The sequence below is a fragment of the Lissotriton vulgaris genome, chromosome 2_1 (genome assembly GCF_964263255.1).
Source record: "Lissotriton vulgaris chromosome 2_1, aLisVul1.2, whole genome shotgun sequence".
NCBI lineage: Eukaryota > Metazoa > Chordata > Amphibia > Caudata > Salamandridae > Lissotriton > Lissotriton vulgaris.
This window is the reverse complement of record NC_141687.1, coordinates 647718849-647732156: the sequence shown is the minus strand read 5'-3', so window position 1 is coordinate 647732156 and position 13308 is coordinate 647718849. Positions and strand designations below refer to the sequence as shown.

Here is a 13308-nt window from a genome sequence, read left to right as displayed (position 1 = left end):
ACGTTAAAAGGGTCGTCTGTCGTATTTGATATGGCTGCGTTAGCGATTAGCTGAAACTACACGTTTTCCTGCTTAACTTGGCTATACACGAAAACGCCATTTTGAATGTTACGGCGGCCATCTTAGCTCATAAGCGGCCTCGTGGCTAGCGTGCCCTTTAGTCCGTTGTCCGTACCACTGACCACTTCAGTTTGCCCAGCAACAGGCTATTTTTAGTACTGGTCAAGCTCGTACATGCGCAGTCCCCACTGACCAGTCACCCCTCAGGAATGTGCCGCCAAACTGACCAGCGGAGTTGTAAACCCTCCAATGAGCTGGCTGTGTTCCAAAACATGACCATATATGTACATAATGTCTTGTAACTTTGTGCCGCCTATCTTTATTACCTGAAAACTGTATAAAAGACGGGGTCACACCGATGTTCGGTGTGATACCTCTTGCATTACCGAAGGGTGCTGTATGAGTGTACCACCACCCCATGGGGTCTTAATAAACTTGTTCTTTGACTTTTACAGTTTCCGTGCCAACAGTTCTTGAGTGTAAGTGGGTTATCTACGGAGCATGTAGGCCTTGGGAACCCTGATTTCTTCAACAGCTACCCGTTGAGAGCTTTGATTATCATGGACCACTTCTACTATCACTGTGGGTTGCCTAGACTCAGTGCACGGTGCCTCATTAATAGGTGTACACCATACACTGAGCCAACCTCCTACATTGGTGGTACGGTGGTTGGGATAAAGACGTGTCATCAGTGAAGTTTCCTCAAGAAACCACTACTAACTTGGGAATATACTATACTGGATAGGTAGTGTCTTTTGCTAAGTTTTTGGTTTGAATGCCAGGGGTCTAGCATAGCCCTTTTTCCAATCCCTTGGATATTTAGAATACTGGGTAGGTTAGATATACATACACTACACTAGTGCCATGTCTTTTTTTTTTTACACTACACTAGTGCCATGTCTATTGTTGGGGAATCTAGCCAGACTCTGTTATCTGGGTACAGTGCCCTTAGGTTCCAGGAACTTAGGGGCCTGTTTAAGACTAGAAGACTCAGGACAGGTCGTAATCCTACTAGGTCTTAACTCTTAGAGATACTCAGTCAAGATGACCTCCAGAATCCTGGGAAGTACTTAGATCAGGGAGACCTTGGCGGAGGGTATGACCCTACAGGACAGGATCAAGAGGTACTTAGTACTGCTGGATCTGTCTCTGGACATGGCCATGAGTCAGAAGAGACCCCTGTGGACTGATGGTACAGTAGGGGGTCACAGCAGTAGGCCCATTTTCTCTCTTCCTGGGTTAGTATAGAGGATTCCTAGGAGTAACAGGTCCTCTTCATCCTCCAGGACAGGTCCAGACCAGCACTCTCCCCAGCAACGCCGCCACTACACCGTGTTGCTCCAGCCTCTGAGCCTACTCTGTGCAGGGTTCGTGCCGGCAGCCGGCTCGCAGCCCTGTCGTTTCTTTTCCAGCCGCCGCCCCCACTGCGCCTCCCGTATCCCTGCACTTCATCTGTATTTGTCTGGGTGACTGGGACTGTATTTTTCGTGATTTTGCCCCTGCTATAGTGTGGCTGTATTTTTCCCAGTTCATTCTGTAAGTAGTGAGTGTTGCGTGTTGTTTTTCACGCCGCTGCGGGCCCACCCACTAATCTGCTCCCGCCCCCCCTCCCCTTCTTATGGCGACTGCCTGTCAGCGCCTGTCCTTGCCTGGATCGCGCCCAGTGCCAGAAACCCTGGCCCCCGCGAGCACCAAAACACCCGACGCCGCTACGACACCACAACGCTCCACGCACTCAACGCCGGCCGAATCCCCACCTGCTTCCAGGCCACTCTGAAGCTTACCCATGGACCCTTCACCTGCCGAAACTGCAGCTACACCAGTCAGCGCACACCTACACGACCTGACCACCACACCGCTGCCGACCGCAACAAACTCAGCTGCATACTACTCAACACTCAGTCCACAAAAACGCCATCGAAATCTGGGACCTGCTTGACTCCTCCGGCCCCGACGTCGCCTTCCTGATGGAGACCTGGATGAACACCTCCTCTGCACCTGACATAGCCATAGCCATCCCGGACGGCTAAAAGATCACCCGCAGGGACCGTAACAACAACAAACCAGGAGGAGGAATCGCCATGATCCACAGAAACACCATTAGAGTCTCAACCATGGCCGAACACCTACACTTCCAGATCCACGTCAATCACAACATCACCCTCAGAGAAACCCTCGTCTACCGACCCCTGGACCCCTACCACATTTCAGAGAATCCATCGCCGACTTCATCATCACGCACAGCCTAGCCTCCACTGACTACATCCTACTAGGAGACCTGAACTTCCACCCCGAGAACACCCACAATAGTAACATCACAACCCTGATCGACAACCCCAGACTCAAGCAGCTCGTCATGACATACACCCACTCCACTGGATGCACGCTTGACCTCATCTTCTCTGCCAGCAACCACGTCACCTTCAGCCACACCACCGAACTCCACTAGACCGACCACCACTGCATCCATTTTTCCTTCGAGAAACTCACCGCGCACAACCAACCGCAAAGGAGACCACACCGCAGGTGGAAAAAAGTCACCAAAGACCGACTCATCACCACACTCGCCCGAAAGCACCCACCCGAGCCCTCCGAGACAGACTTAGCAGCTCGCAACTTCAGATTATGGATGGACGACTGCGCTAACACCCTCACCCCGACCAGGAAACCCTCCAACAAGCGCAACAACAGAAGAGCCATCTGGTTCAACGCCGACCCCCAGAACTCAAAGCACACCTGCCGAAGGCTCGAGAATCAGTGTCGCAAGGAGCAGATAACATACAACCATTCCGCCCTCACGAACGCTAGACACAAACACCACCAACTCATCCGATCCACCCAAAAAAACTCCTTCAAGGAACGCATCAACATCAACAGTCACAACAGCAAAGAGCTCTTCAACATCGTGAAAGAACTCGCCTCTCCCAGCTCCAGCTCCAACGACATCCCACCGTCACAAGAACTCTGCGACTCCCTTGCCACCTTCTTCCACCGCAAGATTGCAGATATCCACAGCAGCTTTGACACCCAGACACCAACAGATGCAGACACCCCCAACTCAACACCCGCCAAACACACCGACCTCCTGCTCTCCTGGAACCACGTCAACGACGAAGACACCATCAAAATCATGAACACCATCTACTCTGGCTCACCTTCCGACCCCTGCCCCCACCACATCTTCAACTAGGCAAGCTCCATCATTGCACCCCAACTCCGAAAAATCATCAGCAGCTCCTTCGAGACTGCCACCTTCCAGGATAGCTGGAAACACGCTGAGATCAATGCCCTACTCAAGAACTCTAAGGCAGACCCAAAGGAGCTCAAGAACTTCAGACCAATCTCCCTGCTCTCGATCCCGGCGAACGCCATTCAAAAGACAGCCAACAGACAACTAACCCGCTTCCTGGAGGATTACAACTTCCTGGACCACTCCCAATCTGGATTCCGCAGCAGCCACAGCACCGAAACCGCTGCCACTGACGACATCAAAACCATACTGGACAAAGGTGAAACTGCTTCCCTCATCCTCCTGGACCTCTCGGCCATGCTTCGACACCGTCTGCCACCACACCTTGCACACACGCCTCAGGGACACAGGAATCCGAGACAAATTCCTGGACTGGAACACCTCCTTCCTCACCAGCAGAACCCAGAGAGTCTGCCTCCCACCCTTCCAATCCAAAGCCACCACGATCACCTGTGGCGTACCCCAAGGATCATCCGTCAGCCCAACTCTTTTCAACATCTACATGGCACCTCTCGCCAACATTGTCCGAGCACACCACCTCAACATCGTCTCCAACGCTGACAACAGCCAGCTGATCCTCTCCATCACTAAGGACCCGGCCACCGCTAAATCCAACCTCCATGAGGGAATGAAGACTGTCGCAGACTGGATGAAGACCTGCTGGCTGAAACTGAACTCGGACAAGACAGAGGTCCTCATCCTCGGATCCACCCCTTCCGCATGGGACGGCTCCTGGTGGCCGGCCATGCTAGGAGCTGCACCGACACCCACCAACCACGCACGCAACTTGGGTTTCATTCTGGACTCCACGCTCCCTATGACCCGGCATGTTAACGCCGTTTCCTCCTCCTGCTTCAACACCCTCTGCATGCTTCGAAAGATCTACAGATGGATCCCCACCGAAACCAGAAGGACGGTCCCCAAGCACTTGTCACCAACAGGCTGGATTACGGCAATGCCCCCTACGCAGGAACCACAGCCACACTCCAGAAGAGACTCCAACGCATAAAAAACGCCTCTGCACGCCTCATCCTCGGACTCCCTCACCACAGCCACATCACCACACACCTCAGAGACCTACACTGGCTCCCGGTCAACAAGAGGATCACCTTCAAGATCCTCACCCACGCCCACAAAGCACTCTACACCACCAGACCAGCATACCTTAATGAACGACTGTCCTTTTACCCCCCACCTGCCAGCTTCGCTCTTCCGACTTTGCCCTCGCCACCATCTCACGCATCCGTCGAATGACCACCGGCAGCAGATCATTCTCCCACCTCACCGCCAAGACGTGGAACACCCTCCCTGCCCACCTACAGCAGACCCAGGATCTGCTGACCTTCAGGAGACTCCTCAAGACCTGGCTGTTCGACTAGTAGATGCTCCCTCCATCCCCTAGCGCCTTGAGACTCTCACGGGTGAGTAGCACGCTCTACAAATGGCTTGATTGATTGATTGATTGATCCTTACTTTCCTCAGCCTCTCATGCTGGCTCCATCTACTTAAACATAGAAGGGGAAGCTGTAGATAGAGGGTACAGCATGCTCAGATTTGAAGATGGAACAACTGGCTATTGATATGGAATCTCTAGAGGTGGAGAGAGAAAGGAATAATGTATTTGGTGTTAGATCTCCATGGTGGCAGCACTAGAGACTCCATAATCAGGGAAGAACACTTTGACACTAGGAATCTTAGCAGGATAGTCCCTCTTTACAAATCTGGGTATGACATCCACAAGTGGGTTATTGCACTGTAGAGGGTCCGTGAAGTCTGAGATGTCCCCTCAAGCAATGGGCCCTGTGGCTCTCTGCAGAAAAAGGCAGAAACAAACTTTTGGCAGTTCGAGAAGAGGATGCAGACAACTACCAGATCTTGAAAGAGGCACTCATTGAAGGGTTAGGGCTTACTTGTGAAGAATACAAAATTAAGTTCAGAGAAACTCAGAAAGCCACTTCACAAGACTGGGTTGATTTTATAGACTGTGCATGTAAGACTCTGGAAGGCTGGTTGCATGGTAGTAATGTACATGGCTATGATGGGCTGTAGAATTAGATCATGAGAGAGCACATCCTTAATAACTGTGTGTCAGAAAAACTGCACCAATGCCTGGTGGACTCTGATCTGACCTCTCCCTAACAATTGGGAAAGAAGGCAGACAAAGGTGCTCTCACCAGGGTGAACAATAAGTCTTACAGTGGGGGTGACCAGAAGAAAAATAATAATTGTAAGTCCCTAGAAAAGAATAGTGAGAAACCTAAATATGAAGACAACCAGAAAGAGTATTCTTCAGGCCCAAAAACAATTTCTTCTGGGGGTGGGTCCTAATCCTCCTCTTCCTCTAATAAATATTAAGAAGAAACCTTGGTGCTTTGCGTGTAAAACTACGGGACAGAACTTATCTGATGCTATTTGGCCTAAGAATGGCACCAATACTGCTACTACTTTCCTGTGTCCCTACCTGTCTCACTAGTAGTAGTACTACATACAGGGATGTAGCTGGGTTCACCTTTAGTACTACAGTGGGCTCTGGCCTCATCAAAGTGACCACTGAGGCTGTCCTGATATCATTGGGTGGCATTGACCTTGCCACTCGGGCTGCCTGGCCTCCTAGCATGAGGAAATACAGGCATCATCCCCTCATTAATGGTATTAAAGCAGAAACTTACAGGGACATAGGTGCCAGTGTCACCATGGTGGCTGAAAGCTGGTGTCACCTGAGCAGATCTTTTGTCTCTCTCAGTCAGTCAGTCTCTCTCGCAGTCAATCAGTCTATCTCTCTCAGTCAGTCAGTCTCTGCCTCTCTCTCTCTGTCAGTCAGTATCTTTCTACCTCAGTCAGTCAGTATCTCTTTTTTTCAGTCAGTCTCTCTCTCTGCCAGTCAGTCTCACTCTCAGTCTCTCTCTCTGTTAGTCAGTCAGTCACTCTCTTAGTTAGACAGTCTCGCTCTCTCTGTCAGTTTCTCAGCCAGTCAGTCTCTCAGTCAGTCAGTATTCAGTTTCTGAGTCAGTCAGTCAGTCTCTACTCTCTCTCCACTCTCTCTCTCTCTCTCCATTCTCTCTCTCAACTCTGTCCACTCCATCTCCACTGTCTCTCCACTCTCTCTCCACTGTCTCTCTCCCCACTTTCTATCTCTACTCTCTCTCCACTCTCCCTCCACTGTCTCCCTCCAATCTCTCTACTCTCTCCACTCTCTCCCCACTCTCTCCACCCCTCACCCTTCACACTCTCTCTCTACTTTCTCTCCACTCTCTTTCTCTCCGCTCTCTCTCTCCACTCTCTCACTCTCTCTCTCCACTCTCTCACTCCACTCTCTCACTCTCTCTCTCACTCTCTGTCTCACTCTCACTCCACCCTCTCTCCACTCTCTCTCCACTCTCTCTCTCCCCTCTCTCTCTCCCCACTCTCTCTCTTCTCTCTCTACTGTCTCCTCCACTGCCTCCCTCCACTCTCTCCTCTCTCTCTCTCTCCTCTCTCTCTCTCCACTCTCTCTCTCTCCACTCTCTCTCTCCACTCTCTCTCTCTCCACTCTCTCTCTCTCCACTCTCTCTCTCCACTGTCTCTCTCTCCACTATCTCTCTCTTTCTCCACTCTCTCTCTCCACTCTCTCTCTCCACTCTCTCTCTCCACTCTCTCTCTCTCCACTTTCTCTCTCTCTCCACTCTCTATCCACTGTCTAGCTCCACTTTCTCTCCACTCTCTCTCTCTCTCCACTCTCTCTCTCCACTCTCTCTCTCCACTCTCTCTCTCCACCCTCTCTCTCTACTGTCTCTCTCTACTCTCTCTCCACTCTCTCTCTCCACTCTCTCTCTCCACTCTCTCTCTCTCCACTCTCTCTCCCTCCACTCTCTCTCCCTCCACTCTCTCTCTCTACTCTCTCTCCACTCTCTCTCTACTCTCTCTCTCTCCACTCTCTTGCTCACTTTCTCCACTGTCTCCACTTAATCTCCACTCTCTCTCTTTCTCCACTCTCTCTCCACGCTCTCTCTCCACTGTCTTTCTCTCCACTCTCTCTACTCTCTCTCCCCTCTCTCTCCACTGTATCTCTCTCTCTACTCTCTCACTACTCTCTCTCTCCACTCTCTCTCTACTCTCTCTCCACTACCTCACTCCACTCTCTCTCCACTCTCTCTCCACTCTCTCTCTCTCCACCCTCTCTCTCCACCCTCACTCTCTCCACTCTCTCTCTCTACTCTCTCTCCACTACCTCACTCCACTCTCTCTCCACTCTCTCTCTCCACCCTCTCTCTCCACCCTCACTCTCTCTCTCCACTCTCTCTCTCTCTACTCTCTCTCTCCACTCTCTCTCTCCACTCTCTCTCTCTCTCCACTCTCTCCCACTCTCTCTCACAAAGTAGTGTGCGTTCCATGGGCATCCGCAGAAATGTTTCCGGTGGGGCGGGGGGGCACATTTTTAACTTCATCTCCATCCCCCTTGCACCCCTCTGCCTTGCAGCACCCTTCTCGCCCTCCCTCTTGCACCCTCCTCCACCTCCGCCTTGCACCCTTTTCTACCTTGCACCATTCTCCACTCTGCCTTGCATCCTTCTCCCCTCTGCCTTGCACCCTTCTCCCCTCTGTCTTGCATCCTACTCCCCTCTGCCTTGCACCCTTCTTCTCTCTGCCTTGCACCCATCTCCTCTCTGCCTTGCATCCTACTCCCCTCTGCCTTGCACCCTTCTCCCCTCTGCCTTGCACCCGTCTCCTCTCTGCCTTGCACCCGTCTCCTCTCTGCCTTGCAACCTTCTCCTTCTCTGCCTTGCAGCATTGCAGCCTTCTCTACCGTGCACCCTTCTCCTCTCTGCCTTGCACCCTTCTCCTCTCCACCTTGCACCCTTCTCCCCTCCGCCTTGCACCCTTCTCCCCTCCGCCTTGCACCCTTCTCCCCCTCCCCGTTGCACCATTCTTCCCTCTTCCTTGCACCTTGCACCCTTCTCCTCTCTTCCTTGCACCCTTCTCCACTCCGCCTTGCACCCTTCTCCACTCCGCCTTGCACCCTTTTCCCCTCTGCCTTGCACCCTTCTCCCCTCTGCCTTGCACCCTTCTCCCCTCGGCCTTGCACCCTTCTCCCCTCGGCCTTGCACCCTTCTCCCCTCTCCCTTGCACCCTTCTCCTCTCCGCCATTCACCCTTCTCCACTCCGCCTTGCACCCTTCTCCCCTCTCCCTTGCACCCTTCTCCTCTCCGCCATTCACCCTTCTCCACTCCGCCTTGCACCCTTCTCCCCTCTCCCTTGCACCCTTCTCCCCTCTGCCTTGCACTCTTCTCCTCTCTGCCTTGCACCCTTCTCCACTCCGCCTTGCACCCTTCTCCCCTCTCCCTTGCACCCTTCTCCCCTCTGCCTTGCACCCTTCTCCCCTCTCCCATGCACCATTCTCCCCTCTCCCTTGCACCCTTCTCCTCTCCTCCTTGCACCCTTCTCCACTCTGCCTTGCACCCTTCTCCACTCTGCCTTGCACCCTTCTCCACTCTGCCTTGCACCCTTCTCCCCTCTCTGACTTGCACCCTTCTCCTCTCTGCCTTGCACCCTTCTCCCCTCTGCCTTGCACCCTTCTCCTCTCTGCCGTGCACCCTTCTCCCCTCTGCCTTGAACCTTTCTCCTCTCTGCCGTGCACCCTTCTCCTCTCTGCCTTCCACCCTTCTCCCCTCTGCCTTGCACCCTTCTCCTCTCCGCCTTGCACCCTTCTCCTCTCCGCCTTGCACCCTTCTCCTCTCCGCCTTGCACCCTTCTCCACTCTGCCTTGCACCCTTCTCCCCCTCCGCCTTTTCTCCTCTCTGCCTTGCACCCTTCTCCCCCTCCGCCTTTGCCCTTTCTCCTCTCTGCCTTGCACCCTTCTCCCCTCTGCCTTGCACCCTTCTCCTCTCTGCCTTGCACCCTTCTCCCCTCGGCCTTGCACCCTTCTCCCCTCGGCCTTGCACCCTTCTCCCCTCGGCCTTGCACCCTTCTCCCCTCTGCCTTGCACCCATCTCCCATCCACCTTCCACTCTTCTCCCCTCCGCCTTGCACCCTTCTCCTCTCTGCCTTGCACCCTTCTCCCCTCGGCCTTGCACCCTTCTCCCCTCGGCCTTGCACCCTTCTCCCCTCTGCCTTGCACCCTTCTCCCCTCTGCCTTGCACCCATCTCCCCTCTGCCTTGCACTCTTCTCCCCTCCGCCTTGCACCCTTCTCCTTTCCGCCTTGCACCCTTCTCCCCTCGGCCTTGCACCCTTCTCCCCTCGGCCTTGCACCCTTCTCCCCTCTGCCATGTACTCTTCTCCCCTCCGCCTTGCACTCTTCTCCCCTCGGCCTTGCACCCTTCTCCCCTCTGCCTTGCACCCATCTCCCCTTCGCCTTGCACTCTTCTCCCCTCGGCCTTGTACCCTTCTCCCCTCGGCCTTGCACCCTTCTCTCCTCCGCCTTGCACCCATCTACCCTCCGTCTTGCACTCTTCTCCCCTCTGCCTTGCAACCTTCTCCCCTTCCGCCTTGCACCCTTCCCTACCTTGCACCCTTCTCCTCTCCGCCTTGCACCCTTCTCCCCTCTGCCTTGCGCCCTTCTCCCCTCTGCCTTGCACCCTTCTCCCCTCTGCCTTGCACCCATCTCCTCTCCGCCTTGCATCCTTCTCCCCTCTGCCTTGCACCCTTCTCCCCCTCCGCCTTTGCCCTTTCTCCTCTCTGCCTTGCACCCTTCTCCCCTCTGCCTTGCACCCTTCTCCCCTCTGCCTTGCACCCTTCTCCTCTCTGCCTTGCACCCTTCTCCTCTCTACCTTGCACCCTTCTCCCCTCTGCCTTGCCCCCTTCTCCCCTTTGCTTGCACCCTTCTCCCCCTCCGCCTGGACTCCAAAACGTAAGCTGATCACTTTCTTCAATAGACAAGCTTTTTATTTTTAGTAAATGCATCGCAGGTGCTCTACTATCAGTTTGCAGTTTCCCTCCAGTATCCATATGTACTATGGATATACAAGGAAAGTGCTACCATCCCAAGCCAAGGATACACAGTAAATACTAAGAACTACCAACAATATATCGCCCAAACAAGGGTGGGCAGAGAGCACATCACCCTCGCATGCATTCATGATTTAATGAGGATGCTTTTCTCTCACAATAAAATTAATGTTTGTACAAATGCCATTTTGACACCTCCGTCTGCGGTACATAAGGATTGTCACTGTAACTCGGCTTACCGAACTCAGAGGTAAGGTTGACATGGTACACCGAGAGAATAACAAATGACTTGGAGGACTTAAACAGATGTCAGGGTGAGCGTGAAACGGACTACATAAAGCAAGCAATTAAAATTGTATTTTGTTTAAAAGAACCATGACTTGTCGGAAAACACTGTTTCTATTATGTATAAAAGTTCTTAAAATTGTCACAGTAATTACAAACTATATTACACAGGCACATATGTTGGAGAAAGGACCTATAGGCCGTCTGAACAGAGATAATCTTCCCTTACTTGCAGGCCCGTTATCCCATTCCACCGAGACCTCTGTTTCACCTTTCAACAATAAAAATAAACGTACTCACTGTCTCGTTCCTTCTCGCAAACTTGGTGGCTGAGGAAATGCTTCTACATCTGGAGCGTTCTTTCTAATAATTATATTTCACCATGGGCCAACCTGTGCACAATCACATAGCAGAACACTGTGTCTTCGCCACATGCCAGCATACCAGCTCTCCACATTTACGGAGGCCCACTCAAGAGGGGTGTGCAAATCGCTTTCACTTTCGCATGTTAGACATGCGTAGTCGAGCCGGCTAAAATCATCCAGAAAAGGTAAGAATGCTTTTAAAATGCTGATGTGGAAACACAGAGCCAGCTTCAACATTGTAATTGTGTCTTTAGATAACTTGTAGGGGGAGGCAGGGAAGCAGTTTTTTTAAGGGTGCCACAATCACATTAAGAGGTCCCCAGCCCATGTAGGCCCCCAAACCCTAACAGCCCCCCCCCCCTCCCCCACCCCTCACAGCCCTGGCCTCCTCCCTTCTCAAAGGAATAGTGCCCTGAGGAGAATGCACTCTCCTAGGGCCCCCACCCCCTCCTCTTTCCGGGCCTGGCTCGTGGCTTTGACTGAAGAGAAACAATGGAAGTTGATACTTTGTTTCTCTTCAGTCAAAGGTCAGCAGCGCGAGGAGCGAGGAGCAGGCTGCAGACAGCAGCAGCTGCTTTAGAGAGAGAGAGAGAGAGAGACAGCTCTCTACCGAGAGCTCAGCTGAGTGGCCCCCTTCATCCACTGGAGACTTGGGGGCCCCCGCACCGTGGGGGCTGCGGGGGTGTTTGTTACGCCCCTGGGTATTACTGACTAGTGATTTGTTTTCCACACCTCATGGCATTCACACGTCTGGGTTGTTGCATGCATTTCTTCAGTTAAAGATTGCGATGAGACCTTAACTATCCGGCCAAATGCTAATCAAAATTTAGTATCTCAGATCTACCTTTGATCCGAAGCCCAATATGAGAACATTGATTTTACTCTCCATTTAGAAAATACAATTTAGAGGCAGCTTTGCTTTTAGAACATTTCACCTTAGGTATTTGATCGTATCTGTGGGTCTGTGGAAGCTAATGGATCGCACCTCTAAAGCTGTATTTTTATTTACTCTGATAAAAAGTACCAAACCCTGCAGTTAATGATATTGCTATGTAAGAAAGATTGGATACTGATCTCTACGGAGAAGCCTCAAGTCACCCAATAATATCCTTATCTATGGAGTCATGAATGAGTTTTTCGGTATTATAAGAACTAATCATTCCTTGACGGGGACATGTTTTATGTGATGTACAAATGTGGGTGATGACCTGTTGGAAAGTTCAAAACTTTGATTCTGCTTGACAATCAGAGAAACGTGTTTTTCTTCATTTTGTTTTAAGGTTGTCAGGAAAGTCTTGATGTGAGAGGGGCTTCTCAGTGAATGTAGAATAACGTCCACGTTAGCCTGGATGGCTTCTCAGGGCAGGATATCAAACTTATGTAGTCAAGATTTCTTAAAGAGTTGTAGTCCTCTTTTTTTCATCCGCCTTCAAAGTAAGACTGTATGTAGAAGTCGCCTCACAGCAATGAGGAGTACAGTATATATATTTTTTTTCAGTAACGTGGATGTCTTCCCAAATGATTTAGTGTACATGTTCTGATAGAAATAAAGAGCCATCGTTCTTAGTATTTAATTACCATTGTCTTCACACATATACACAGCCAATTATTTTTATAGTCCTAGACCTAAACAATTTCGCTTGCATGTTAGAAGAGAGATAGTAGTGGGTATGTCAGCAATGGCATGTTGTTGATGTGGGATAGTTAATGGTGGGTTTCAGTTCTTGTAGACTCATGTTTTTGGAGTGGAACCTGAGAAGCAGCGTGATGGAAATGATGTCTTCTTGTACAGACGGGTTCTGAGGTGGAGCTTTAATGATCAGTGGAGATGTTTACTTGTTTCTGCAGCGGAGCAACAAAGCATCTCAGTACATGGCAATAGGGTGTCTTCTGAGACCTCTAACCTCCTCCGTTGCTTCACTGCAATGTGGTTTTTGTTCGAACAAACTTTAAGATTTTGCTGGTTCGAATCCTTGCTAGATATGTTTTTTAACGAATGCAGATTTGGTATTAAGAATGTAATTTTGTTTAGTACCTTCATGTTTTAGACACTCTGTGATGGTGAGTGATTTGAACTTTTTTCTATCTGTGTTCCAGAGAGCTTATGAGTGGGTGTGCTTTATACTATTGACTCTCAGAAAGGTCCTTTCAATCAGCCAGAGCTATTCATACAAACACGTACTCAATTTACCATTGTTGTATTAATCATGTTCTTCTAAACATTGACACCAGAGCTTTTGATGCACATGATTATATAAGCTATTTACCAACCTACGTTGAATAATATATTTTGGGTTTAGGCAGTTACTGTGTGCTAACGTTTTGACTTAAAGCTCTTGAATTCAAATGTCTCCTTAAAATATAAACTTGACCATAATCTCATTCGCATACAGTTATTATGAAACCATTTGCATTTTTTTTCCACA

The 13308-nt window shown here is 50.9% G+C and overlaps 1 protein-coding gene across 1 annotated transcript in view; it reads left to right on the top strand.

The window, feature by feature from the left end:
* VPS13C (vacuolar protein sorting 13 homolog C) overlaps positions 1-13308 on the top strand; it is a 2437235-nt gene that overhangs the window by 793404 nt on the left and 1630523 nt on the right. The window lies entirely within an intron of this gene.